This window comes from Caretta caretta, chromosome 3 (assembly GCF_965140235.1).
Source record: "Caretta caretta isolate rCarCar2 chromosome 3, rCarCar1.hap1, whole genome shotgun sequence".
Lineage (NCBI taxonomy): Eukaryota > Metazoa > Chordata > Testudines > Cheloniidae > Caretta > Caretta caretta.
This window is the reverse complement of record NC_134208.1, coordinates 189,974,396-190,000,754: the sequence shown is the minus strand read 5'-3', so window position 1 is coordinate 190,000,754 and position 26,359 is coordinate 189,974,396. Positions and strand designations below refer to the sequence as shown.

The following is a 26,359-nucleotide window of genomic DNA, read 5'->3' as shown; positions in this document are numbered from 1 at the left end:
CTGCACTCTTCAGCTTTGGTGAACACCTTTCACATGGTCACTGGTGTTAACAGTATCTACACCAGGGATGTGCACCACAATTTCATTTTCTTTTGTTCTCAAATGAGGATGACCCTGAGCATGAGGAATATTTATACCCATCGGGATTGATTCACCCCTTCTGTCACAGGGGTGTGTGATCTACACAACCTCAGGCCTACAGAGGGGAAGGCAGATTTCAGTGTCATGTAGGGCTCATTGGAAGCCCTACAGACAGAGGCTGCCTGTCCGGGCACTGAATGAATGCTGTCTGGTGTGCCCTCCTGCTGCAGTCCTCACACCTGCCTCACCCAAGTGGCTTTGCCAAGAGTCAGCTGAAGCAATGGTTGCAGATGACTTGTGCTTCTGCAGCCTGTCCCCACAAGCAGAGACTTTCCACCCTGGCGCCCCCTAAACCAAGCAGTGAATCTAGGTTTTTATGTAAAAACTACTTTAGCTACTGAAAGTAAACAGTTGCATTATGAAGTTAAATTTCACTGATATTCAGTGTAACAAAATGGACAGAATATAATAGGCCTGTAATGGTATCTCAGATCCAGCAACCATCCCCTCCCCCACTCAACAAGCACCACTATATTTCAGAAGGAGGAAGATTTGAATTAAAATCCCCACATACAAGCTCACAATTTTGGTGCTGAGAGGTGACTGCAAAATCAAGGGCTATCTTCAGTCCTTGTTTATTCTGGTTTCTAACACACTTATACAAGGCATAGGTATCTGTGGCAAGTCTGCTTAGTAATACAAGGTGTCCATAATTCCAACTCCTTTGGGGGAGACCACAGCTGGCCAACAGCCCCAGAAGTGGGTGGTGATTAGTGTGGCTAAGGTGGTCTATGTCTTCCACCAACAGAGCTTCCGTGGAGGCTTGGCTAGAAACTGAATCTTCTCTCTCTGGAAAAAAACCCAAAGAGCGGGCAAGGGTATAAATGCTGCCTGCAGCATTACTGTCCACACTGGAGCAGTTAGGGTCAGGTTTCATCCTCCTCCTATGCAAATTCAGCCCCTGGTTCAGTTGCAGTTGTAAAAGAAAGAACTTATATGAGAATAGCTGATCTCATGACATTTTTGTCACTTTGCGACAGTATCTTACAAAAACAGCCAGAGAGGCTTTGGTGCTACCAAACCCAACAGTAGCTCAAGTTTGGGCTTGAACTTGTAGCCTAATAAACACTGCCTGGTTTCTCTGGTCAACTCTGTTCATAGTGCTATCAACAGACATTGTTATATGCATGTCTATTCTATACACAACCAAAAACTATTAAAGTGCAGTATTATCGCACACATATAACTTTCGAGTACATTTAGATTCAACACATTTATGCATAAGAATTTATTTATACATGCAACCTGAACATATGGACATAAACAGTAAACCATAAAGCTTTCTGTTCTGCGCTCTTTTGTCTTTTGCCTTTGATGGATCTCATTATTAATTAAAGAATAATTTAGCTTCCATAATTGTTTTCTGCCATACATAATTCCAACCTTTCAATGTCTCTTCAAGTTGGCTTATTAGCCTAAATGCACTCTTTTGTTTTTGTAACTCCATCTATCAAAGCTTGTAAGTGGACAGACTCAGCAGTGTGATGAGTAAGGGGGGAAAAAAAGAAAAAAGAAGTGTCTCTTTATGTACATTTATGAAATCTACCACCCAGTGACCCCATTCTAAAATTTCCATATTTAAAACAAATGCTACTTTCCCAGCATTCTGTTTATCAGGAACATTTTTTTCTCCTTCAGATTTATTGCTCCTTTTGGTAAGAATTATTGACTGGCTGCTAAATAGATAGCCTCCTTTACCTTAAGAGATGAACTTTTTTCGAACAGCGCACAGAGATGTATTATCAAGACTCAGGGATTCAGAAGAGACTGATCTGTCCTTGTCTAATCAGACTTGATTAATTCAAATCAAACTGTAAACCCCAGTTATACTTGGCTTTAAAATCTCCAGATCAACAATAAATCAGCAATATGAGATGCCATAGGATCAGTTCATACTTAAGCCATCAGATACTTTCATGGAGAAACAGATTTCATGAAACGTTTTGTAGCATTTATTAATATTTTATAGATAGTGGGAGAGGACTATATAGGGGGACACTCTTTGAATGGGGCTTTATATCTGACAATGAGAGATCCATACCAGCTATGGAATTAAGTTTCTTCCAAACTTAAAAATTACTAACCAAAAGGATTGTGAGGATGTGAGGGTGGTTGAAAGTAATATACAGCTGTATTAACAAAGGAGCAGGTATCAAACTATGCAGTGATCTAGACAGAAAATTGAAGTGTTCTCTTCCATACATTTGGCACTGGACACAACAATAAAATAAATATAACAAAATCATCTTGCATTTATTGGTTGATAAAATGTATTTCATCTCAAATGCTCCCAAAATACTTTTCTAATTTCGTGATGCATTCTACACCCAGTGGTGTGGCATTCTCTCCTGCAGCCTATTCTGTGTTTATTCAGATATGCTGTCAGTCCTGACTAGTGTAGAAATCCTACTGTCACCAGACCAGGATGATACAGGTCAGCAGGCTCAATACATCACAGCGAATTTTACACAGCTGTTTTCCTTAGGAGCACTACACTTGTAATGGTGGTATCATACACTTGCTGTGGATGGCAGCATATGTGCTTGCCATGTTTGGGACCAATCACATCCCTTCCCCCTCAAGCCAGTGCCCTTGTGTTCATTCTACTAACTGTGTATCCATATATGCTTCCATGCTCTTGTTCCATATTTAGATGCCAATTCTTTGCTCACGCTACATGCAGTACAGATTGGACATATATTTTGCAATCTTTACTATCTTCCCCCTGTTACAGAACTACGTAGGAGAAGGCAGAATTTAATTCTTTATTAAAAAAAATCACACAAACCACCTCTGAAATATAGCTACCATTGAGTTGTAACATAGCAGCCATTTTTCTATACAGAAAGAGTATCACCACAATTAAGAACAAAACAAGGAAGACTACTTTACCCATCTAAACTAGCAGGGGAAATATATCAAGCATAATGTATAATTGAATTGGAATTTAGCTACAACATCAGAGTAAACAAAGGGATAAAAATTACTTCATGTGATATTTAAGGCCAAATTTTGAAACACAAGGGAACCACAAAAATATGTGCACACTTGAGCATTTGTTTCTGGAAACACAACTACTGCAACTGCACATACAAATTCGCATATGACTATATCCTGATTTGCAGATAAAAACAGTGGCCTATTGCATGTATAGAGGCGGTATTTCAATGTCTAAATTTCCTTTTCATATGCAACTGGTGCATTTAAACTGAGAAACATGCTGCCACAGTTTCTCTGCTCCAGTACCTGAGACTAAAGCTAATTCAGGTAAATTTAATCCAGCTGCAATCTGCCATGAAACTGCCATGGTTTCAGTATAGACATACCCTAAGGGCTTCTTATTGCACTGACCCATACAAGTACTGACCCAATCCAAGTTCTGAATGATTTGAGGATCTCAATACTAAATGGTGTGGCAGCAAAGAAATAAACAAACTTCAAAACCAAAACAGAATCATACCTTTTTTTAAATTATTTTTAAAAGAGACTTTTATTTTACATTTTTGTCTGATTCAAGTTTTCATAAACTGACACTAATAGGTTACCAGTAACTCAGATGGGGGGGGGGGAGGGAGATGGGGAGAGAAGAAAGAGATGAATTTGAGGTCTGCCTGAACTGCAAAATTCTGACCCAGATTTTGAGTACCTCATAGTTAGATTCAGGGTTTTGACTGGCCCTCTATATATGTGGCAGCCAGATGTGAAGTTTGGGTGCAGGTTCAGATTCTGATTTCCTCTATAGAAATTTGGTCATATTTAGAACCAGGGTTTTGGCTTGTAAGTGTCAAAATTGTTCTTTAATGATGGAATCCCACCCCAAAGCTGCAGGCATAGCAATCTGTGGGGTAGTTTTTGTTTATTATTTTAATATGACATATTATGACATAGGTATCTTCTAAGTAACTGATACCAATGTCACATGTAGCCAAATTTTCACCTGTATGTTCTATTCCTAGGCTTGCTGTTCCTGCATTACCAAAGGAAGTGTTTGGGGGCAATGATGTTACTGCAATGGAACCTCAGGTGTCATCTCAAGAAGGTGCTGCTAGGTGTGATATCAAGTGACAGTCACCTTCTTCAACAATAGGCCCGGTGAGCAAAATATCTGACATATGTTCAGGTGTCCTAGCACCTCTGATGCAGTTCAGTTCCTCTTTAGCTTTGTGTGCAGCCCTCATTACGCATTTATGGTTTAGCTACTGGCTTAGTATTTAAGATGGTTGTATCTATAAATTCAGTCCACATGGATCAGGGCACTGGATCAGTATCATGAACAGAATTAAATGAAAGATGATTGTTGACAGCCTAATCTTTTCATAAATCATGATCTTTTGGAAGGTCCCCCTACCCCCCGCACCACCACTCTGAAATGTGTGATGTCCTGTCATGATTCCTAAAATGCATGACCATTGACATCTTTCAAAGATAAGCACCTGAGTAATGCCCCCAGGTGCATGGGAAGATAGAGTTCATGTGGCATTTTCAGGGATCAACAAAACAAATTTTTCATCTGTACCTGTTTTACATGAGAGAGAGAATATCTTACAATTGCACCCTCAGAGAGAAGTGACACAGGGAAAGTCTACCTGCTAGTAGTCAGAGCACAAAAGGTGATGGGATGGAAAACAGTTCACCTTCTTAATGCAAGTGGCCTGCAATGTATACATGTGTTGCCTATCTCCTTACTGTTCCCTAACTTAGGTACAGGACTGTTAAGCACCAGTAAGTGCTGCATTGTTCCAGGGTTAAAGCATTCTATGTGGAGCATGGCCCCATAGCTTTGTGCTGGATCCCAGGCCAAGGTTTTATCAGCCTTTAGGATCATAAAGAAAAAACCCTAGCAATGGACAACTCAACTCCTTGGAGAAAGGAGTTATTTCAGGCTGCCAATATTGGTTCTTACACAGATAATAAACTAGACTGGCCTTGATCCTGACATCACCCTTCAATCAAAAACTTTTTCACAAAATGTCACTTTCAAAGTTACAGCTTTAAAAAAAAGTGTTTATAAAAAATTCATGGCCACAATGATCTGATAATGCAGCGTTCTGATACTAGCAGATGTTTTGTCTAACATGTTCCCTGAAGCTGTACTCTGTGCCTTCATATCTTTCATTTCCAGTTGCTATCTGCTGACTGTGGGATGTCATGTACATACCCTATAGCTATGCGCAGCAATTCGCATCTAACACCGCCGCGCGTAATGAGCTTCACAAGATGCTTGTCGCAATAACTCCGCACTTCCCTAACCATATGGAACACAACACTCTAAAGCCCACAGACACTTTTTTTTTATTACAGTTCAGATCCTTAAAACATAATCTGTGTGATGTCTAGTGAACGTACGTGAAGAGCTGCTGAAAACAAAGTTAACACTTGTTCACATCATCTGTTACAAATGTCCAATTTGGGACAATAAATTTCCTTGGAACCTGTTCTTTTGCTGACTCTTTGCTTTATCTTTTTTCGCTTTCTCTCACGTCGTTTTTTTTTATGAACTATGCATATGTATTAAATGGGATTTGTTGTCCCTAGATACCAATTTGCATAAAGTGCAAGCCATCATTGGTTGGAGAGAAGCAAATTACTTCTCCGGGAAGATCACACTTTTTTTTTTTTTTTTAATTTTAACAAACCGCAGGCAGAGGCTGTTAACAGCACTTAGCCAGATATGCAAAGAATCACTTCTCTCAAAAGCAGCTTGATCAATGATGGGAAAAGGGAAAAAAAGAAAGGTATTATTCAATTAGGTACAACGTAGAGATGACCTGAAACTGAAACATATGACCCAACCATTCACCTGTGAGTAAGCTGATCTTTCTGATTCCCAGTAAAATATAATCCAAGTGTTTGGCACTCAGATCACAAATCAAAACACCACAGCTGACCAGAGGGTGAAAGAACCTAGCTACCCATTTCTTAAGGTTCCCAATCCAGTTCCATACTTCCAGTGATTTCTTAGCACTTTTACTCATTTGAGCCACGCTCACAGTCCTTCTCTTCCTAATTCACATCCCTTCCCTTCAGCCCTTTGTTCACATTCCCACTTTGATCATGTTTCGAAGAAATGTGTAACCACTTGTTTAACATATCTTCAAAACTTCAAGCTACTTCCCCTAGCCTAGCTTAATTGTACAGGGTCACAGATGTACAGGAGCACTGTTAGGTGAAAGCATTTTGGACTCAGAGCTGTCAACAGAGCCTTGAACAATCACAATCTCTCTTTCCTTTTTCACTCTTGTGGTGCACACCTGTGATATGCTGGCAAGGGTCTTGGTTATAACAATATGAGAGATTTTCAGGTTCAAATCCTGCCTTGCAAAACCCATTGTGTGTGGGTGTGTGCACAATTAACAAAAAGAAAATATCTAGATATGCACTGAGGTGAAGTGAGAACTCAGTGCCACACGAGAAATATTTGCAAACCACGAGCCAGCCAATATTGAAATGCTTCTGATAAAATAATTTAGGATGAACCTGATGAAATGCCATAAAATTAACGAGATAGAGCTGTGAAGTTTGAATCTACATCTGAACTTCTCAATCATTCATTATTATTTGGGAGTCTCCTATACTATCTCCAAGTGCAATCGAATTTTATTTTAGGGAGTCAACTCTAAATATAAATATAGTGTTTTGTAGGTTAATTGCAAGATCTGTCTGCCATTAAAACATTAATTTGAAGCCTGATTCAAATCCCATCAGTGTCAATGGGAATCTTTCCACTGTCTTTAATGGGCATTGGAGTAGTCATTTAAAAATATTTATGGAGGTCACAGACAACATATGTGGTTGATTGTAGACATAGTTCAGCTAAGCTGAATAGTGATGGATGGATACTGTAACTGTGGCATCATCTATGAGCACACCATGAATTATGGACCACCAAAAGAACAAGATCCGGATCCTGAGTTTGTGCCCTCATAAGAAAGTTGGTTTTATTCCCTTAGTTTCTTTAGGTTCAGTCCTATTAGACCAGTAGTTCTCAAACTTTTGTACTGGTGACCCATTCCACATAGCAAGCCTCTGAGTAACCCCCCACCCCCCCCGCCCTTATAAATTAAAAACACTTTATTTAATACCATTAAATTCTGTATGCAAAGCGGGGTTTGGGGTGGAGACTGACAGCTTGCGACCTCCCCCCGTGTAATACCTCATGAACCCCTGAGGGGTCCCGCCCTCCCCGCCCCCATTTGAGAACTCCTGTATTAAACATACAAGGCCAAGGCCTCACATAGTTTTTGTGCTGGGTGAGCATTTGAAGGTAGAACCCCCACCCCGACCCCACAGATTTTCATCTGAAGAATTGTTGGCAACTTTCTGCAAATTGACAATACAACTTATTGCTGCTTTCGCTAGAAAGGCAAAAAATGCATTCATACACATCTGTATCATTAATGTATGCTTCTTTGATTCTGTATTTATACTTGGCACATTTCAAAGAAACAAAATAGGTTTTAAAGAAGCTCCTAATTCCCAAATGATCACTAGAGCACAAAAATGTCATGCAAAAATTATCAGGAAAAACTCACAAGAGGGAATTTAGGGATGGCTTTGAAAAATGGGAGCCTTCTATGCTATATTCAAGTGCATTGCCAGTGCCACCCAATGAATTCACTGTATGACCAGGTGAAAATGTGATTGTGACGCTTGCCCTTGCGTGGATAGAAATAAGTGAACTATGACTTTCTAAAGTTTCTAAAGTTTGCTCTTTTAAGAGATAAAAAGGATAAACAGCTTTATCTATCAGTTACTCTCAATACAGTAACTCTTGGAGGCCCTTGCACTCTCGCCTGGTAGTTTAGAAACACACTTAGCAGTTTATTTGTCATATGATTTATATACTGACAGAACTATTCAAAGCAATATGTTACAAAATCAAGGTTTGATAGAACATAGTGTGTGAGGCTGAAGTGTACACCGAGCATTACATAAGAATGGCTATTCTCAGTCCATCTGGTCCAGTATCCTGTCTCTGACAGTGGTCAGTGCCAGGTGCTTCAGAAGCAATGAACAGAACAGGGCAATTTTAAGTAATCCATCCTCTGTCATCTAGTCCCAGCTTCTGGCAGTTGGAAGTTTAGGGACATCCAGAGCATGGCCATCTTGCTAGCCACTGATGGACCTAGCCCTCATTAACTTATCTAATTCTTCTTTGTACCCAGTTATACTTTTGGCCTTCACAACATCCCCTGGCAACAAATTGGACAAGTTGACTGTGTGTTGTGTGAACAGAAGAACTTCTTTTTGATTGTTTAAACCTGCTGTCTATTAATTTCATCAGGTGGCCCCCAGTTCTTGTGTTACGTGATGGGGTAAATAACATTTCCTTATTCACTTTCTCCATACCAATCATGGTATAGTAGACCTCTACCATATCTTCTCTTAGTTGCCTCTTTTCCAAGATGAAGAGACCCCGTCTTTTTAATCTCTCCTCATATGGCAGCTGTTCCATAACCCTAATCATTTTCTTGCCTTTCTCTGCACCTTTTTCCAATTCTATTTTTTTTTTCAGATGAGACAACCAGAACTGCATGCAATATTCAAGGTGTGGACATGCCATGGATTTATATAGTAGCATTATGATAGCTTCAGATTGAGTGGATGTTTCAAGGGCACTTTCCATGATAACTCCAAGAGCTCTTTCTTGAGTGATAACAGGTAATTTAGATCTCATCATTTTGTATGTATGGGTGGATTTTTTTTTCTAATTTGCATTACTTTTCACTTATCAACATTGAATTTCATCTGCCATTTTGTCACGCAGTCACCTAGTTTTGTGAGATGCCTTTGTAACTCTTTGCAGTCAGCTTTGGACTTAACCATCTTGAATAATTTCATATAATCTACAAATTTTGCCACCACACTGTTTATCCCTTTTTCAAGATCATTTATGAATATGTACAGCAATGATCCCAGTGCAGAGCTTTGGGGGACACTATTGATCTTTCTGCATTCTGAAAACTGACCTTTTATGCCTACCCTTTGTTTCCGATCTTTTAATCAGTTACTGATCCATGGGCAGACCTTCCCTCTTATACAATGACGGCTTAGTTTGCTTAAGAGTCTTTGGTGAGGGACATTGTCAAAGGCTTTCTAGAAGTCCAGGTACCAAGTACAATATCTACTGGATCACCCTTACCTACATGTTGTTAACTCTCTCAAAGAATTCTACTAGCTTGGTGAGGCATGATTTCCCTTTACAAAAGCCATGTTGACCTTTCCTCAACAAATCGTGTTTATCTATGTATCTGATAATTTTGTTCCTTACTGTAGTTTCAACCAATTTGACTGCTACTGAAGTTAGGCTTAATGGCCTATAATTAACAGGATCGCCTCTGGAGCCTAGGTATTACATTAGCTACCCTCCAGTCATCTGGTATAGAGGCCAATTTAAGCAATAGGTTACATACTGCAGTTTGTAGTTCCGCAATTTCATATCTGAGTTCCTTCAGAATGCTTGGGTGAATCCATCCAGTCCTGGTGACTTATTGCTGATTATTTTATCAATTTGTTCCAATATCTCTTGTATTAATGCCTCAGCTGGGACAGCTCCTCAGATTTGTCACCAAAATGAAAGGCCTTGGTGTAGGGATCTTCCCCATATCCTCTGCAGTGAAGATTGATGCAAAGAATTCATTTAGCTTCTCTGCAACATCCTTGTCTTCTTTGAGTGCTCCTTTTGTACCTCAATCATCCAGTGGACCCACTGTCTCTTTGGTAAGCTTCCTGACTCTGATGTACTTACTTTTTAAAATTATTATTTATTAATTATTATTATTATTTTCTGTTTGGTTTTGTGTCTTTAGCTAGTTGCTCTTCAAATTCTTTCTTGGGCTGCCTTACCATACTTTTACATTTGACTTACCAGAGTTTGTGATCCTTTCCTTTTTCCTCACTAGGATTTGACTTCCACTTTTTTAAAGTATGCCTTCCCCCCCCCCCACTGCCTCTTTTACTCTGCTGTTTAGCCACAGACCTCTTACTGTTTTTTTTTTTTTTTAATTTGGGCTATATGTTTAGTTTGAGTCTCTATCATGCTGCAATCTTTGCATCCTGTTGCAGAAAAAACTATATAAACCTAGGCCTTTAAAAGATCACTAATTGAAAAAAAAAAGACTGTTTTCCTTGTACCTTTCTCTATTTTTATATAAGGCTGGGTATGAGCTCAGCTCTTTATGTCACTTATTTGTCTGGAACTTGTTGTTATGAAAGATTCCTCACATGATCTTACATTTTGTTAGATCTGTGTTCTGAACAATATTATACAATATTTTATTCCACTAGCTAAAAGGTTAATTATTCCACATTTTATCCACATATATAAAGTTACAGTCCATGTAGGTTGCTGTGATGACTAGATGACCTGTTGCAATTGGTGTTATAGTTAGTACCTGTTTTTAACTAATTCAGCAGGACAGTTTGAGAAATACTGGAAAGAGAGAATGTGTTAGATTCTAAACTGGTATTCTTTGCTATTTGATCTGGACTATTTGACATCCAGCAATGTGTAGACTTCTTGGGTCTCTCTCACTCTCCTTTTTTCCCCTCTTTGGTACTTGTATAAAGTGCTAAATTGAAAGACATCCTCCATATGCAGAACAGACTTGATTCCCCTCTAACTTAAAATGGTGTAAATGAGGTGTGAATCTTTTAAGTTCAATAAAGTTACACCCAAGTCCCTATATACCATGGAAGATAGCCCTACATTCTGTAGCATGGTTCATATATTGTTCCGTGTATTGAACTGCAGCCTGAAAATTCTGTGACAGGTACATTTCAGTTTTTAAAAAATGAGATTTTTAATTAATTAAATAAGGAAATCAGTAATAAAAATAGTACAGTTGCCCTTCTGTTATTTATGCTGATAGAAAATTCAATTAATTTTACTCTGTCCCCACATTTTCATTTTACAAAATGCTTTATTAGCCACTGCCATTATGGATATATATCAGTGGTGTGGCCTCATCTGGAATATTACGTTCAGCATTGGTCCCTGCACCACACAAAGGATATTGCACTATTAGAAGGGGTTTAGAAAAGGGTGACAAGAACGATTAGGGATGTGAAAAAAACTCTCATATAAAGTGGGATTTAAAAAAATTACCTTCGAAAGGAGACAAATAAGAGGGGACATGATAAAAGTATATCAAATGATGAATGGTCTAGAGAAGGTAGATTGGAAGCTTCTGTTCTCCTTATCTCAGAACTCAAGACCAACAGGACATTAATTGAAATTAAAAGGTGGCAAATTCAAAACTGATAAAAGGAAAGCCTTTTTCACACAACACATAATTACACTGTGGAACTCATTTCCACAGGAAGTTTTTGAGACCGAGAACTTAGCAAAATTAAAAAATAAATTGAACATTAATATGAATATAAAGAATATCCAGAATAATCATAATTAACAAGCAGAAATTTTTTGAAAGGAATATTAAACATCATGCTTCAGGGCTTAAACCAGTCTATAACAATTAGAGATCAGGATGAGATCTAATGTAGGGGCAGAATATCCCACTGTGGGAGTTTTACATCTTCCTTTAAAATATCTGCAGCTGGCTACTGTCACAGACAGTTCCTGTCTGTCAATGCTTGTGTTCAGGACTTTGTTTGGACATTATAGAAGTTGTTTGAAAAGTTGGAGGTTTTGACAATTGAGGTTTTAGCTGTTGTCTTTATGTTTCAGATTTAAATGTACACTAAGCTGATTCTGGCAGTTCATACCTCTCAGCGCAATTGTCTTAGGCTGTTTGCAGACTCGGGAAGAGAAAGTTGCAGGTGTTACACATGCTTCATGTTTTAAAGCTCATCAACACAACCACAAAGGCTAGAAACATCATTTTATGAATGAAAAGTTAGTTAGTTAGACTCTAGAACAAAATTCTGCAGCTCAGAGTGAGTTCCATGGTCATAGAACACCTCAATCCCTGGTACACCTAAGGTGAGAAGAGAACCAGGCCTAACAAGCACAGTATCAGTGTTCTGCCAGTGGGCCTCAACTCTAACTTGAGGCAACTGTCTTTAAGAGTTAAGCCACCTTGTTCAGTCATGTATTCAACACTTTGAATCGCAACAGAGGTTGACAACAAATGCGCTTATCAGTGCTAAGTGTGTTTTTTGTGAGGTAGGTACCTATCTACTGCGAACTGAGAACTCTTCATATGGCTCCGATGGCTGTCCAATAGTCTAGTTTTCGGACCCACCACATCTAAGTCATATGATGCAGACAATTACAATTATCCCCATTTTACAGATGAGGAAGTGACTTGTCCAAGGTCACACAGGAAGTCTGTGGCAGAGCCAGAAAATAAATCCAGGCCAGTCCAGTGCCTTAACTACAAGGTTGTTGTTCCTTTCCTGGTGTTAACAACATTATCAGTGTCATCATCAGCCTGAGTTAGGTGTGAACTTAGCAATGGCTTGTTAGACCAAGGCCAACCCTCTGAGCCATCCACTCCTCTTCCAGACTTTATTAACTTCAGAAAAGGTATTTGGGCTACAGCTTGGTGTGGTTGGACTGTCTTACCAGGGTGGCTCAACCAAATGCGAGGTTAGGTGTTATTTAAGAGGGAGAGTGGGGTTCTCTCTAGTTCACTGCTAGCTTTAGAGATAACAAAGCAGGTAAATACAGATATTCTGAAAAAAAAATCCTGAACCCAAGGAAAATACAGCAAGGGAAGAGAACAACCTAATAAGGGTGGCATGGAGAAGCCCTGCTTAAGTATGCTCTGGGAGCTTTGTTCAGAAGGCGAAATAGGAACACAGAGAAATTCTGCAGGGTTAGCACATCTTCCTTGCTGTCTTTCACACCTTTGTTTCCCCTTTTCCTGTGATGGCAGGTAATAAAATGCCTGCTGGTACCCCCATGACTGGAGGTACCTGCAGTGGTTCAGCCCATTGCTACTGCTGTGTCAATCATTTAGCAATTCCCACAGCTGCCTTTGTGAGAAGCCTCTCTCTTAAGCCTCTGGTTTAAGAATTTAGAGTAATCATGTAAAAATGATACCCCTGTGCTCTATGATCCGCTGAATCTCACTAATGCCAGATCCCAGAAGAGGGCTTATTAATGAAAAGATGCAATGCCTCTCTCTCTGCTCATGTTTCACACGAATATCTCTCATGGATTCAGCAGTAAACCTTACTGCTGATAAAGTAAGTATAATGAACCTCCGTGCTCCATGAGAATGCAATCTTGGACTGATGAAGTAGTTACTTGCTCTACTTTCCAGCACTATGGCAGGCTTGAGAGGTACAAGGAGATATACTTGGCAGCTATGGAAAATAAAGATGCAATGCTGCAAACTCCTAAGTCTTGGGCTATCCTTAGCAGTGACACCCAGGGCTACCTGACAAGGGCAATATTTTGGAATGGAGAAAGTTCTTGGAAGAAGAAAAATTATATTTCTATTTGAAAGAGTTGAACTGATGAAGGGAATGGGGTTGTTAAAGAGACAGTGTCACCCAAAAGCTCTCCCCACTTTGTGAAACTCCAGCACTGCAAAGCTGCTAGACACCCTGTTTAACCTAGATAGTTAAACTGGGTTTATGGCTGATTTGCCAACCGGAGTAACACAAAGTGTATGGAGTATACTGGTGTATCTGGCCCTTGAAATCTAGTCAGTGTACTAAAATGAGTTCAAAGCAATTTCAGGTGCTGCACCTGTCCCAAGCCCTCCAGCCAATTTCAGTGGTTTTGCAATCAATATTTTCTATTCTTTAAAATGTTTTCTCTTCTCTATTGCTGTGTGAATGGCCCACACAAACAACAGGGGAAACTGACTATGCAGGAGAAACCAGGAAACTGACTATACACAACTTGCTGGGGTTTGCACAAAGTACAGAAACTGGAAGAAAAAAAAAAGTAAAAGAGCAGAGGAAAGTATTTTGTTTGCGCCAGTCTCTTTCAGTTACTTGTGTCTCTTACTTGCTGCTTGTGTCAAATCAAAGGAAACTTTTCAGACAGAAGTTAATTATAAGGGTGTCCCTACAAATTTATCTGAGGGCTGCTCTAACTCAGTGGTTCTCAACCAGGGATATGTGTACCCCTGGGGGTACGCAGAGGTCTTCCAGGGGGTACATCAACTCATCTAGATATTTGCCTAGTTTTACAACAGGCAACATAAAAAACACTAATGAAATCAGTACAAACTAAAATTTCATACAATGCCTTATTTATACTGCTTTATACACTATACACTGAAATGTAAGTACAATATTTATATTCCAATTGATTTATTTTAAAATTATATGGTAAACATGAGAAAGTAAGCAATTTTTCAATAATAGTGTGCTGGGACACTTTTTGTGTTTTTATGTCTGATTTTGTAAGCAAGTAGTTTATAGGTGAGGTGAAACTTGTGGGTATGCAAGACAAATCAGACTCCTGAAAGGGGCACAGTAGTCTGGAAAGATTGAGAACCAGTGCTCTAACTTATGACTGTGAGCTGCAAAGACCCCCTCCCATTGCCCATACCTCATACCCTGGTACACTGTGCACTGTGAAGCTGAGAAGGGAGGCATAGGGCTCTATGCAAAGGACACCCACGGATGTATTATTTGTATTACCCTAAGAGTGAATCCAACACCCTTGAACTTTGTGGAAGTTTAGACCAGGATCTGGATTTGAACTTAGTAATTCAGGTCCGTCTTTTATTATTACCAACCCCTAAATGTCTCGTATGTTGTCTTTTGAAAGGAAGCTAGTCACTACCTTTACATTTGTGCTCTTACCTTTACTTTTACATTTCTTCAACACACACATAAAATGTACTTAACTCACTGCTTATTGAATGAAGGATTAGTATTATTATTTTTCCTCCAGTGAACTTTGTTTCACTTCATCCTGCATATATTGTGCTATTCTGTGTTTCTCTGCCAAGATACCACTGTTCAGCAAACTACTGTACTTAATGCTACCCAGCTAATACACTGATACCTTTTACTTGCAAGGATTGCTTCTCTAATCTCAGCGGCAGCCAGGGCTATGAATGACAGTTTACACCAACTAGAATTAAAGTTACTTTCAAAAGCTTCATATAGCTGGGACAAAATTACACCAGTACCAAATTACCAAAGCAGTTGAAATGTCCAGGGCAGGTCATATTCTGAAATGTGCCCATGCACACGTAGCTATATGTGAGCATTAAAGCACCCTAGCAAATAATCATGAAGGGGGTTACCGCAGTCCTTCCTCCCCTTTCCTCTCCCTACTTTATTGGCATCCCCTTCATTACATCACATCAGACTAGACTGTGAGCTCCTTGGGGCAATGGTGCTGTAAAAGTGAATGCCAATAATGATAGCTAAGAAATGTTTAATGACTGCACATGAGGTTTACCTTGTTTTTTAAAGACTAGTTACATTGCCTTGTAGGAGGGGAGCCCAAAAAGGACATCTTTTCAACTGCCTACATCCTGGAAACCAGCTAGGATCAAAATGTACTTGTTCCCATCACTGCAACAACACACACTTTTCTGGTGGAAGCATTTTCCTCTTCTAGTGGAATTACACCTCAAGCCCTTCTAGATAGTTACTGTCTTTGTTCCCAAGCTTGTTGCAGGATCACACTATGCCGCACTATAACTTCACACTAAAAAGAAGGAGATTACAAAGGGGTCAAAATACCCTAGAGGGTTCCCCTTTATCAGAACCTTCGCTGCCAGTTTGCCTTCTCATTTCCTGAACTCTCATCTGATTATTAGTGTACTGACAGAATAAAAATAACCTCATATTCCTACATGAATCATAAATAAAACCCTTTTATTTCATCAAAGAGGTTGGCAGGTTTATAGTCCTTTGCAATGCATGCACGATGTGAATGACATACCTTTAATTTTGCTGACAAGCTTGTCGGGGTTCTAATGAAAAAGAGTGAAAAGTGGGTGACTTCTCTAAAGGTTTAGCAGTTTGCTTTTTGGTGAGGATATATATTTCACCTTGCCATTGTAATCAGGCAGCCAACTGATCTTGGTAATGAAGTCTTCAATTACAGTCCACTTCTGATTCTTCAAGAATGGCTAGGCAACAATACCATGGTGATTATTGCTGATATCACAGACTGAAGCAATCTGGAAAAAAAATTGAACGGTTTCCTTACTAGTGTTTCAAATCTGAATACACTATAGAGACTGCAGACCGAAAGTAAAGAACAATCCTTAGGATTTTAGTGAGCTCAGCTTTGCCTCTGTGCTGTAAATACTCACTTACCCCGCTTCACTTTCTGCTGTTACAGGCTGCCATGGTTTGTACATCTAGTCTATTTGTCTTCAAGAGTGTATGATATTGCTTTACAAGCAAGAAATCACTAATGTAGTTATTTGCCTCACAGTCATTACTGTGTCCAGTAAAAACTAGTTTCCAGATACAGGTTGTGTGGAGAACTAATAATAATAATAATTAATAAATAATTAATAAAAATATAAGACACAGAAAATAGATGCATTAGGGATAACTTTTTTTAAAAAAATGTCTTTTTTGCTTACGTTCTTAAAAGACTAACATGATTACAAAGAGGTATGAAGGTGCTCACATCTTGCAGATCTGAGGCAAAGAAATTTTTAGAGGGTTAAAGAGGGGTATGCCTTGGAACTGCTGCTCCCCTCCTTCTGCATTTTTCATCCCATTTCTGCTGCTTTGGGTTCCCCTTCCACTTATGTGAAATGCATAAAAGATATTGGCCATAGAAGCAATGGCAGATCATGATTTGTGATTATAGACAAATTATCAAGAACCACAATTTCCCTTACAAAAAATTGCCCAGTTATTTTGTTTGTAATACACAGAGACGCTAAGGAGAGGAAAAAATATGCTCACTACCTTGGAAGTTACCCTGTATTTTCATGGTGCTCTTTCTGCCATCAAAGACAATTCACCAAAGGAAGTTTGGGTGTCAGCTAATAAACTTTTAATTGAACTTTTTTTTTTTAAAAAAAAGAATACATCTTTGACATAAGCCACCTAGATAGAAGGAGCTCTGTGTGTGTGTGTGTGTCTATGATATGGGACAGAAAACATGAAAAATCCCAGCTAGTGAATTCCAGATTGCAATCTTTTCCAGATTTTACAAGATTTCTGTGCTGCACTTTTAATTTTCATTATTTTCCATTTTCCTTCACTAGGCTCAGAAGCAGTTTCTAATTTTACTAGGAGCTTTTCATCAAAATTGGATTTCTTAGTTGCCCTAGGGATTCCCTAGCTACAAAAACATCAGCCTATGTCAAGGTTCCTTCCCCACTCTGAACTCTAGGGTACAGATGTGGGGACCTGCATGAAAGACCCCCTAAGCTTATTCTTACCAGCTTAGGTTAAAAACTTCCTCAAGGTACAAACTTTGCCTTGTCCTTGAACCCTATGCTGCCACCACCAAGCATATTAAATAAAGAACAGGGAAAGAGCCCACTTGGAGATGTCTTCCCCCAAAATATCCCCCCCCCCCAGCCCTAAACCCCCTTTCCAGGAGAAGTCTTGATAAAAATCCTCACCAATTTGCATAGGTGAACACGGACCCAAACCCTTGGATCTTAAAAATAATGAAAAAGCAATCAGGCTCTTAAAAGAAGAATTTTAATTAAAGAAAAAGTAAAAGAATCACCTCTGTAAAATCAGGATGATTACAGGGTAATCAGATTCAAAACATAGAGAATCCCTCTAGACAAAACCTTAAGTTACAAAAAGACACAAAACAGGAATATACATTCCATTCAGCACAACCTATTTTACCAGCCATTTAACAAAAGGAAATCTAACGCATTTCTAGCTAGATTACTTACTAACTTAACAGAAGTCCTGAAGAGCATTCCTGACTTGGTCCCGGCAAAAGCATTGCACCGACAGACAGACCCATTGTTCCCCGCTCCCCCCCACCCCAGCTTTGAAAGTAACTTGTCTCCTCATTGGTCATTTTGCTCAGGTGCCAGCAAGGTTATCTTAGCTTCTTAACCCTTTACAGGTGAAAGGGTTTTGCCTTTGGCCAGGAGGGATTTTATAGCACTGTATACAGAAAGGTGGTTACCCTTCCCTTTATATTTATGACAGCCTCTGTGAAACATTAGCTAATCCTGGTTACACTTACTTGAACCAGTCAAGTGAAGAAATAAATATTACCCTTTGTTTGCAGTTCTGGTGTTTGTATTCAAGACTTGAAATTCCTGGTTGCCAGAGTTTTCACACAAATATTGTTTTTCATGATGTTAGGAAAATTCCCTCAAAACCTGGACCATGAAACCATTTTAATTTAAACTGTACTGAAGTTTCTCAAGTTTAGAAGCCCGTTAGCCTAGGTAGCTAAAAGTAGGAACATACTGGCAACTGCCAGTTGTGTACCTTACACCTTACTCATTCTTCTTGTCCCAGATCTCCCCCATATAGCAAGTCAGAGCGGGAAAGAGGGCTAAGAATCAAAGAATTTCTTCCTATTCAAATCAAACAATGGATACTTCAGCAAAAGGCTCAAAGTTTGAGTGAAAAAAATATAGTGTATTGTCACTTTGAGATTCTAATAGAAGTGACATGCTGGAACCAGGATTATTAGCCAGTCAATCTATGATGGCATCTGCAGACCATTAGAAGAGTGCAGGGGACAACAGACACGCTCTGTAGAGAGTCTGTGGTAAGGAGCAGTCAAATGGGAACCTGGAATTACAGTGAATACATGGTCATGCTCATGGCAGGTGGAGAGCAAAATACAAGCTATAGCCACAAGCCTCGAAACTCAAAGAACCTGAATCTTTCCAAATCAGTTTAGCTCAACTCTAATACATTTAACAGACAGAATCACCTCAGGCATATTAGCTCAGTACACTGTGTCATACCATATTTTAAAACATACCAGACCATATTTTAAATGTTCAATTGAATAGATTTTGTATTTATGTTGGGCCTTTCCCCAAATGCTTTGGAAAACAAAGAACTAGACACTAATGGTTCATCCAGGATTACCTGTTCGACTGTTTGACATCGAAAAATCTTGCTAGAAAAGAAGGTTACAAAATAGACTTGTGTTCTCTAAAATTAAAGTTATTATTATTATTAATATGTAGCACTTACGTATTACTTTTCAACTTCAAAAGGATTGTACAAACATTAATTAATCCTCACAAACTGCCTATGAGTTACAAATGTTATTGTCCCAGCAAAACTGAGCCAGAATGGCTAATTGCCTTGCCCAAGTCCACCGGGAAGGGGGAGGGATGGTGTGTGACAGGATGAGAACTCAGGAGTTGTACTCATACTACGAGACAGCACAACCATCTCTCTCTTACATAACTTGGTGAGAGAAGTTGAAATGTGGTTCATCTGGAAGGACAGTATTTTCTTGCAGCACTGGCATGAACTGATTGCAGTGGCTTGAGCTCTTGAACTAGATTGCACCAACCTTCCTACCAAGGTATCCGACCCCTGACTGGCAATATGTGTACCAAAATGAATGGACAAATCTCCACTGGAGATTGGTCTGAGGCCACAGAGTTCAATGTACTTGTGAAGACAGATTTGAGCTCAGGGCTGAAAAAACCACTGCCAGGAATTATGTTACTGACTCGCTCCATTTCGCTATTTTAACTGGGATTTCTCTTTCAATAGCTTGGTCTTTGAAAAGTGTATTCATAGGCTTATATACTCAAATGCCAAGCTGAACACAGTTGGTATCAACACTTCAGAGAATATCTATGAACTCTGAGGACCAAGCTTACAAAGGGATCTCTACCTAGATTCTACAATTGTGTCCCGTTTTTCACATCCAAGTTTTAGTGGGCACAGATTTCCATTTTGAATGGCATGTATATGGACAAACTTGGGTATGATGGACATGGTTTAAAGGTGAAGCGGACTTTTAATATGATTTAATAGGTGGTAGTAATTTGAAACAGGACTAAAATGAAATGCTCCACTAAACGAAGCCTGCCCAATAGACAGGGCTGATTAGCCTAATTTTTGTTTGTTCCAAACGGCTTGCCATAGTTTAAGTTGTAAGGAAGGGTTTACAAGGAGATGGGGGACAAACTTCTGATGGGGCTTTATTTTTCCATGCTTCCTGGAGTTGGCAAATCACACTGCTTTGCTTTATTGAGTGTCCCATTAGGAGTATATTGGAAAAAATTTCTATCTGCCACAATCAGTGCATAGCCCAATGTGTCATGCAGTAGAACCCAGGAGTCTAAACTCAGAATTCTCCAGGAATTCTGTGGTACCCCACTGGATGCCACAAAAGATAGTAGCTGTGGCGTGTGAGGTAGAAGCTGATAAATGACAGTGACAATGCAGCACAAGAAGGCTAATGAGTTCTCTTCACCACCACACAATTTTCCTGAAATGAATGCAATGATGATCTCACTAACTGCTTATATTTTTGTCCAGCGAGACTCTTACCTAGGTTTTAGCTCTACTGTCTATTTACAGTGCTATAGAAACACAATCTAAGGTAACACAAACACATTTCTACCCTTCTCAACTACAACATTGCCTCCACAGTCAGAATATTAAACCAGCAGCCATCAACTAATAATATTTCAATGTTCTTAGTTTTTACATCATTATGAATAGACCCCATTACAGATAATCTTAATGGAAGAGCATAGTACTGCTGAGCCTTTGTGGGAACTGGGCCTTCTTGCACTGGACCAGAGAGAGAAGAAATAGAATTGTTAATGTATGTAAAATGTAGAGAGATTTCTATTGTACTATTTCACTGCTGAGACAGAAAGTAGCAGAGCCAATCAAGTAAAGCATAGAGGTGTGAAGGCATGAAGATGGAGAGTTTATTAAAAGCACATGGGGAACTTGGGAGAAAAAAATCAATGGCAATGGTGGAATTATGCCTGGGCTAACCACAACAGTCTAAGATGTCCTAGTCCTTTGGGGCTAGAGATTAAATATGGCTAGGACCAGAACCCAGCTTTTGTCCAGTGCCTCAGAAGTCTGAGATATTGATGGGACAAGTTAAGCTGTAAAACTGGGTGAGATCTCTTGAGGGAAGATCAGGTTTAATGTTAGTGCCCTCCCTCCCTGCAAGATCTGACAGCTGAATTCTAACTGATCAGGAGTTGGGTTAGATGAGCAGTAGTGCCCAGAGAGCTATCTAGTGTGGAAAGAAGGCTTGTGGGAATCTGAGAAGACAGAGTTGAGTATATGGTCTGCGGGAGGGGAGAGAAGGAAGAAAAGGTAAAAAAATGAGAGAGGGGGGACCTTAGGGGCTAAGCAAGTTGAGAGAAAGCAGCTGGCAGGAAGGCAGAAAAACGGAGAGACAGGCCCATGGAGGCAGTGGAGTGCTAAGAGACAGTGGCTTTGAGTGGCCATGTGGGGCTGAGAGATGGGTATCTGCTGGAAGAGCAAATGGGAACTAAGGGAATGTAGATCAGAGCAGTCTGGGAAGAAGCTGAGTGATAGGCCTGGAGCAGCCTGGAGGGAGGTGAGAGAGTGGGTTGGAGCAGCCAGCAAAGCTCAAAACAGGATTTTCTGCAGCTAGGACAGAAGTGGCTCACAACTGCAAGAACTAAGGAGCTCTTGCTACATTTGCTACATTTGGCCCTTATGATAGCTATCAACACATTATGCACATTAATATCAAAAGTGGAGACTCTTTAATATCTTCTTGAATACCAATTGGTTTCTGATTATTTGCAAATAATGAATTTTATATGGTCCCACTCAGAGGACATGATATTCTTAAATCACTCTCACTGAACTCATAGATCTTAAGGTCAAGCAGGGACCACTCTGATCATCTAGTCTGGGAGAAACCTCCTGTTGCTCATCCAGCATTCAGGCCATTGGGGGTGAAGGTGAAAAGAACCAAATCTAGTTCCGCTGAGGCCCTGTCACAAACAAATAAAAAATAAATAAAATAAAAAAGAATTCCCCAAAGAAAAAAAAGCCATGATTCAGAAAACACTGACATTGGTTTAAAGTTTCCTTTTTTAATGAAAATGGCTTAAATTCAGGCAAACTAAAATATTCCGTATGTCTGCTAAATACAGGAGAGTGGTATTTAGCATGTTTTATTTATAATTTCAGCTGTGGATAAGGGCAAGATAACAAAGTGATGAGCCAGATGTGGTGCACAGGAGAACTTGATGCTGCATAAACGAAGGTGCACTTGTCTGACCTCCATTTTACTCTTGCCTAGCAGCACGAATAAGACCTAAGGGAGAGTGAGTAACTAAGTGCACTGTTCACATGCTTGAACATGTTCCCTCAGAAACACCCATTCTCTAGCCACTCCTCTGTGCTCTTTGACATAGAGAGGAGGGAACAGACGGGATTAGAGATTTACTTCTGCTCAGTGCAGAGGACAAAGCCTGGTGGTTAACTTTATGTATTCCAAAGCATAGCCTCCATTTACTCTTGCCCTGGAGCACAGCAATCTTGCTTTCCCTACTGAGCACAGTGCAAAGATCTGCAGGACCAAAGCCACAGTAGGATTTATTTAATTAGATGAGATCTGTACATAAACTATTAATTTTCTCCAGCAGCTAGGGGAAATAATCTGAAATATTTAAGTGTATATTTTCAAAAGATGGGGATTATATGCATGATCCCATTGACTTTAAAATGGAGTCACTCTGCTGCAATCCTACGCATTGCTTTGAAAACCTACTTAGGGTCAGACAAAGTGAAAACCACGCTGCACTTTTGCTCAAAGCTTGAACTGAAATCAAAGCAAAGACATTCAGAATGGTTTGGCTACATTTCTAAGTACAAATATTTTTGCAGGTTTCAACTTTCTGGATTCAAGTTAAGCCTGGAAGCAAAGGTGCTGACACGCTATGAGAAAGGCTGGACTATAGTATTGCTGTCCTGACCATAAGCAGGAAATTCCAGAAATCTTTAAAGAACATATTTTTATGAGATTTGCAGTCCAGTTTTTACCTACTGATGTACCTACCATAAGAGAAAAGATGGCTTATGGTTAAAGGCATTGAACTGGTTCAAGAGATCTGGGCTCCGTTCTTAGATCTACCATAGACTTTCAGAAATCCTGGATGGGTCATTTAATCTATGCATTATGCCCAGCAGCTAGAACACTGCACTGGGACTCAGGAGACCTGCCGTCTATTCCCAGTTCTGACACTGGCCTAGTGGGTAACCTTGGGCAAGTCATTCCCCACTCTGTGTCTCAGTTTCCCCACTTGTAAAATTGAGATAACAGTACTGATCACCTTCTAAAGCACTTTGAGATCAATGAAAAGTGCTATATAAGAGCTAGGTATTATTATTATCTAGACTAGGATTTGAAGGTATGATGTTAACATATGCTAACTAACATGTTTTAAATGTCTAGGGTAGACAAGGACAACACTTTATGCTACACTAATCACGTTAAAGTTTAGGATGAATCTAGGCTTTAACTCAACTTGCTAGCAAATATTGAAGTATATATTGCCTTGTCTATACTAAACTTTTAAGATGTGTTAGGTAGCATGAGTTGGCAGACATTCATGCTAACAGCACACCTTTTATCCTAGTCTAGACAAGGCCACAGTGTCAGTTCCCCATCTTTAAAATGGGTGTAATAATACCTCATACCCTTTGTCTGAGGGCTTGGCTACACTTACATTTTATAGCGCTCTAACTTGCTGGCTCAGGGGTGTGAAAAATCACCCTCCTGAGCACAGCAAGTTAGAGCGCTTTAAAGCACTAGTGTAAACAGGCTCCCAGCGCCCGGAGCTAATCCCCTCATGGAGGTGGATGACCAGGAGCGCTGGGAGAGCTCCTGCGCCATGACACTCGCACTTCAAAGCGCTGCCGCAGGAGCACTCCCGCGACAGCACTTTGAAGTTTCCAGTGTATCCGTGCCCTTACTTACCTATTTCGACTGTAAACTCCTTGAGGCACAGACTGTCTCTCAAAGCCTAGCACAAGAGGCCTTGCTCTCAGTTGAGCCTCTAGGTGCTACTCTAACCCTATATTGCACTTATCACAGTGGTATGTGAGCACCTCATTTTTGCAGTCGTAGGAGTGTTGAGCAGTTTGAATGAGCACCTTGACTTTTAGCTGTATGTCCAAGCCAAATCCTTGGAGATTCACCCATCACTTAAAACCCCCATTATTATTTATTTTAAAAATATTTGAATGCAACAAAAAAGGGAACAAACATTTTCAGTTCAAACCATCCTGAAGATTAGCAGGTTAGCTCTGACATCAGTGCTCACTTGACATGAAAGCTATTCTTTGACAGGATGAAGTTTTCTTTAAAAAATTATGCAGTAATCAAATATCTAACCAATACTGAACGACCTTCCACATCTTTCACCAAGTGCAGAAGATACTTGAAATGCCATTGTTTTTGTGTGTGTAACAATTTTAAAAGATGGCAATCAGAAGGTAGCGTGCCAGCCTCTCTCAAACTGCACTGACAAGTAGTGAAGGAGTTAATTATCTGCTTCTTTTCACTAACTCTGTTGTAGAGTTCGATTGTGCATATTAAATGTTTAAGTTAACAGATTCAAAGAAAAACTTGATCTCAATTTGGCTGCATATTAAAAGTGCCATTCTCTGTTGTCCTACCTAGCACTGTTAATTGCATACATTTAGCCCTCTATTGGAGAATAATTTAGCTTCAGATTGAAAAGAAATAGCCCTGGCCTTGGTTATTTTGGCATAAAAGTCTCCAATATGACTCTGTTTTCTACACAGACATTAATGATTCTAAAACTAATATTCATTGTTTGAAGAGGCATAGCGGCCTCGGCATTTACTTAACCTTTTGTCTCATGTATGAGACTGAGTCAGACTAAATCCTTTTCTTAATTAATATCTTTTCTTTCTTTTTTTCTTCACCAACATTTATTACATTTAATAAACTGATTTATTAAACAATTTGCATGCAACAATTAAAGCTGAGAGTGTTTGGAAAAACCCACCATGTGAGCAAGCTCGCTTTGCACAACAACAAAAAAAGGGGTCATCCAGCTTACACAAGCTTTGGGAATGTTAACAGGGAATAAATAGGGACAGCAAAAGACATGATCCCCACCATTCACTCGTTAGACCCAACATTACATAATTCCCTGACTAAAAACTGACTCAAGAGGGGAGAACTCTACAATCAAAGTGTAACAAACAAGGATCCAGTCCCTTGATGCACCCGCCCAACACCTCCCATGAATGTCAGTGGGAATTATGGCTGAGTATGAAGACCAGTCCCTGAACTGTTTTGCTTACCTCTCTGCTATGGGGAGAAGTTTCAGAAGTCTGTTTTCTGTACAAAACTGAAGTACCAGTGCTACATGCAGCTGATTGTTTTTTTAAGCACATCATTTAAAACACACCTAACTTTCCAACTTGTTTGTTTCTTGTAAACTTCTTGCATGTTTTTTTTAATAGTTGTCCACCAACTATCCATCCAGAAATTATTTTGCATGAGCTATTGAGGCACTTCAATGTGTCACCATGGACTCCAGGAAAAATGAAGGGCGGTAAGAAAACCTCATGCACTTTCTCCAATGTTCTAAGAAAAAATGCCAAGGTTGTATTGTAAAATGCATGACATTAATTTAAGGCCAGGTTGTGGCTGGCTCTTGAATAAGTGTCTGGGGGAGAAAAGGACTTAATCAGCTTTCCCCACACCTTGGTGCTTCCACACCCCTATATGTCAGTTCAGCAGGCGACCTTTCGCTGGCTGGAGTGCACGGCCACTCTTCACAAGGGAGGTGGGTTCACCCTCCCTCTGACGGCACACTCAATAAGGGCTAGTCGCAATCTGGACCTGAATGATGAAGATGTAGGCTCTCTGGATTTCAAGGTTGCTTTCATGAAGGGATAACATAACCCGTGTTTCTGATTTTCTCAAATCCTTACTACAGGGGTAGACTTAAGGTAAGCTGCCTCCTGAGCCTCTCACTAGTGCTCAACTTCTGAGGTCCTTGGGAAGGGAGTCAATCTCCTGCAGCCCTGCGAAGCCATGATAAACATGCCAGAGAGCTTTCCTTCAAAGTAGGGGACCAGGTCATGGTCTTAAAGGTGCTCCAGGCCCATAAAATGGAAGCAGCGTGGGAAGGGCCATTCATGGTCCAGGAGCGCCTGGGAGCTGTTAATTATCTCATAGCATTCCCCACCTCCAACCGAAAGCCTAAGGTGTACCATATTAATTCTCTAAAGCCCTTTTATTCCAGAGAATTAAAGGTTTGTCAGTTTACAGCCCAGGGAGGAGACGACGCTGAGTGGCCCGAAGGTGTCTACTACGAAGGGAAAAGTGATGGTGGCGTGGAAGAGGTGAACC

The 26,359-nt window shown here is 39.9% G+C and overlaps 1 protein-coding gene across 40 annotated transcripts in view; it reads right to left on the bottom strand.

Moving 5' to 3' along the window:
* LOC125633483 (uncharacterized) overlaps positions 1-26,359 on the bottom strand; it is a 786,124-nt gene that overhangs the window by 31,957 nt on the left and 727,808 nt on the right. For 36 of the 40 annotated variants that reach the window (XR_012667812.1, XR_012667817.1, XR_012667830.1 and 33 more), the window contains one exon: positions 15,971-16,211. The exons of 3 other annotated variants lie outside the window; for them this stretch is intronic. The gene's annotated coding sequence lies outside the window, so the exon portion shown is untranslated. Of the gene's footprint in view, positions 1-15,970; positions 16,212-17,912; positions 17,992-26,359 lie in introns of those variants that run through there. One more of the 40 variants, XR_007355625.2, reaches the window with a different exon arrangement.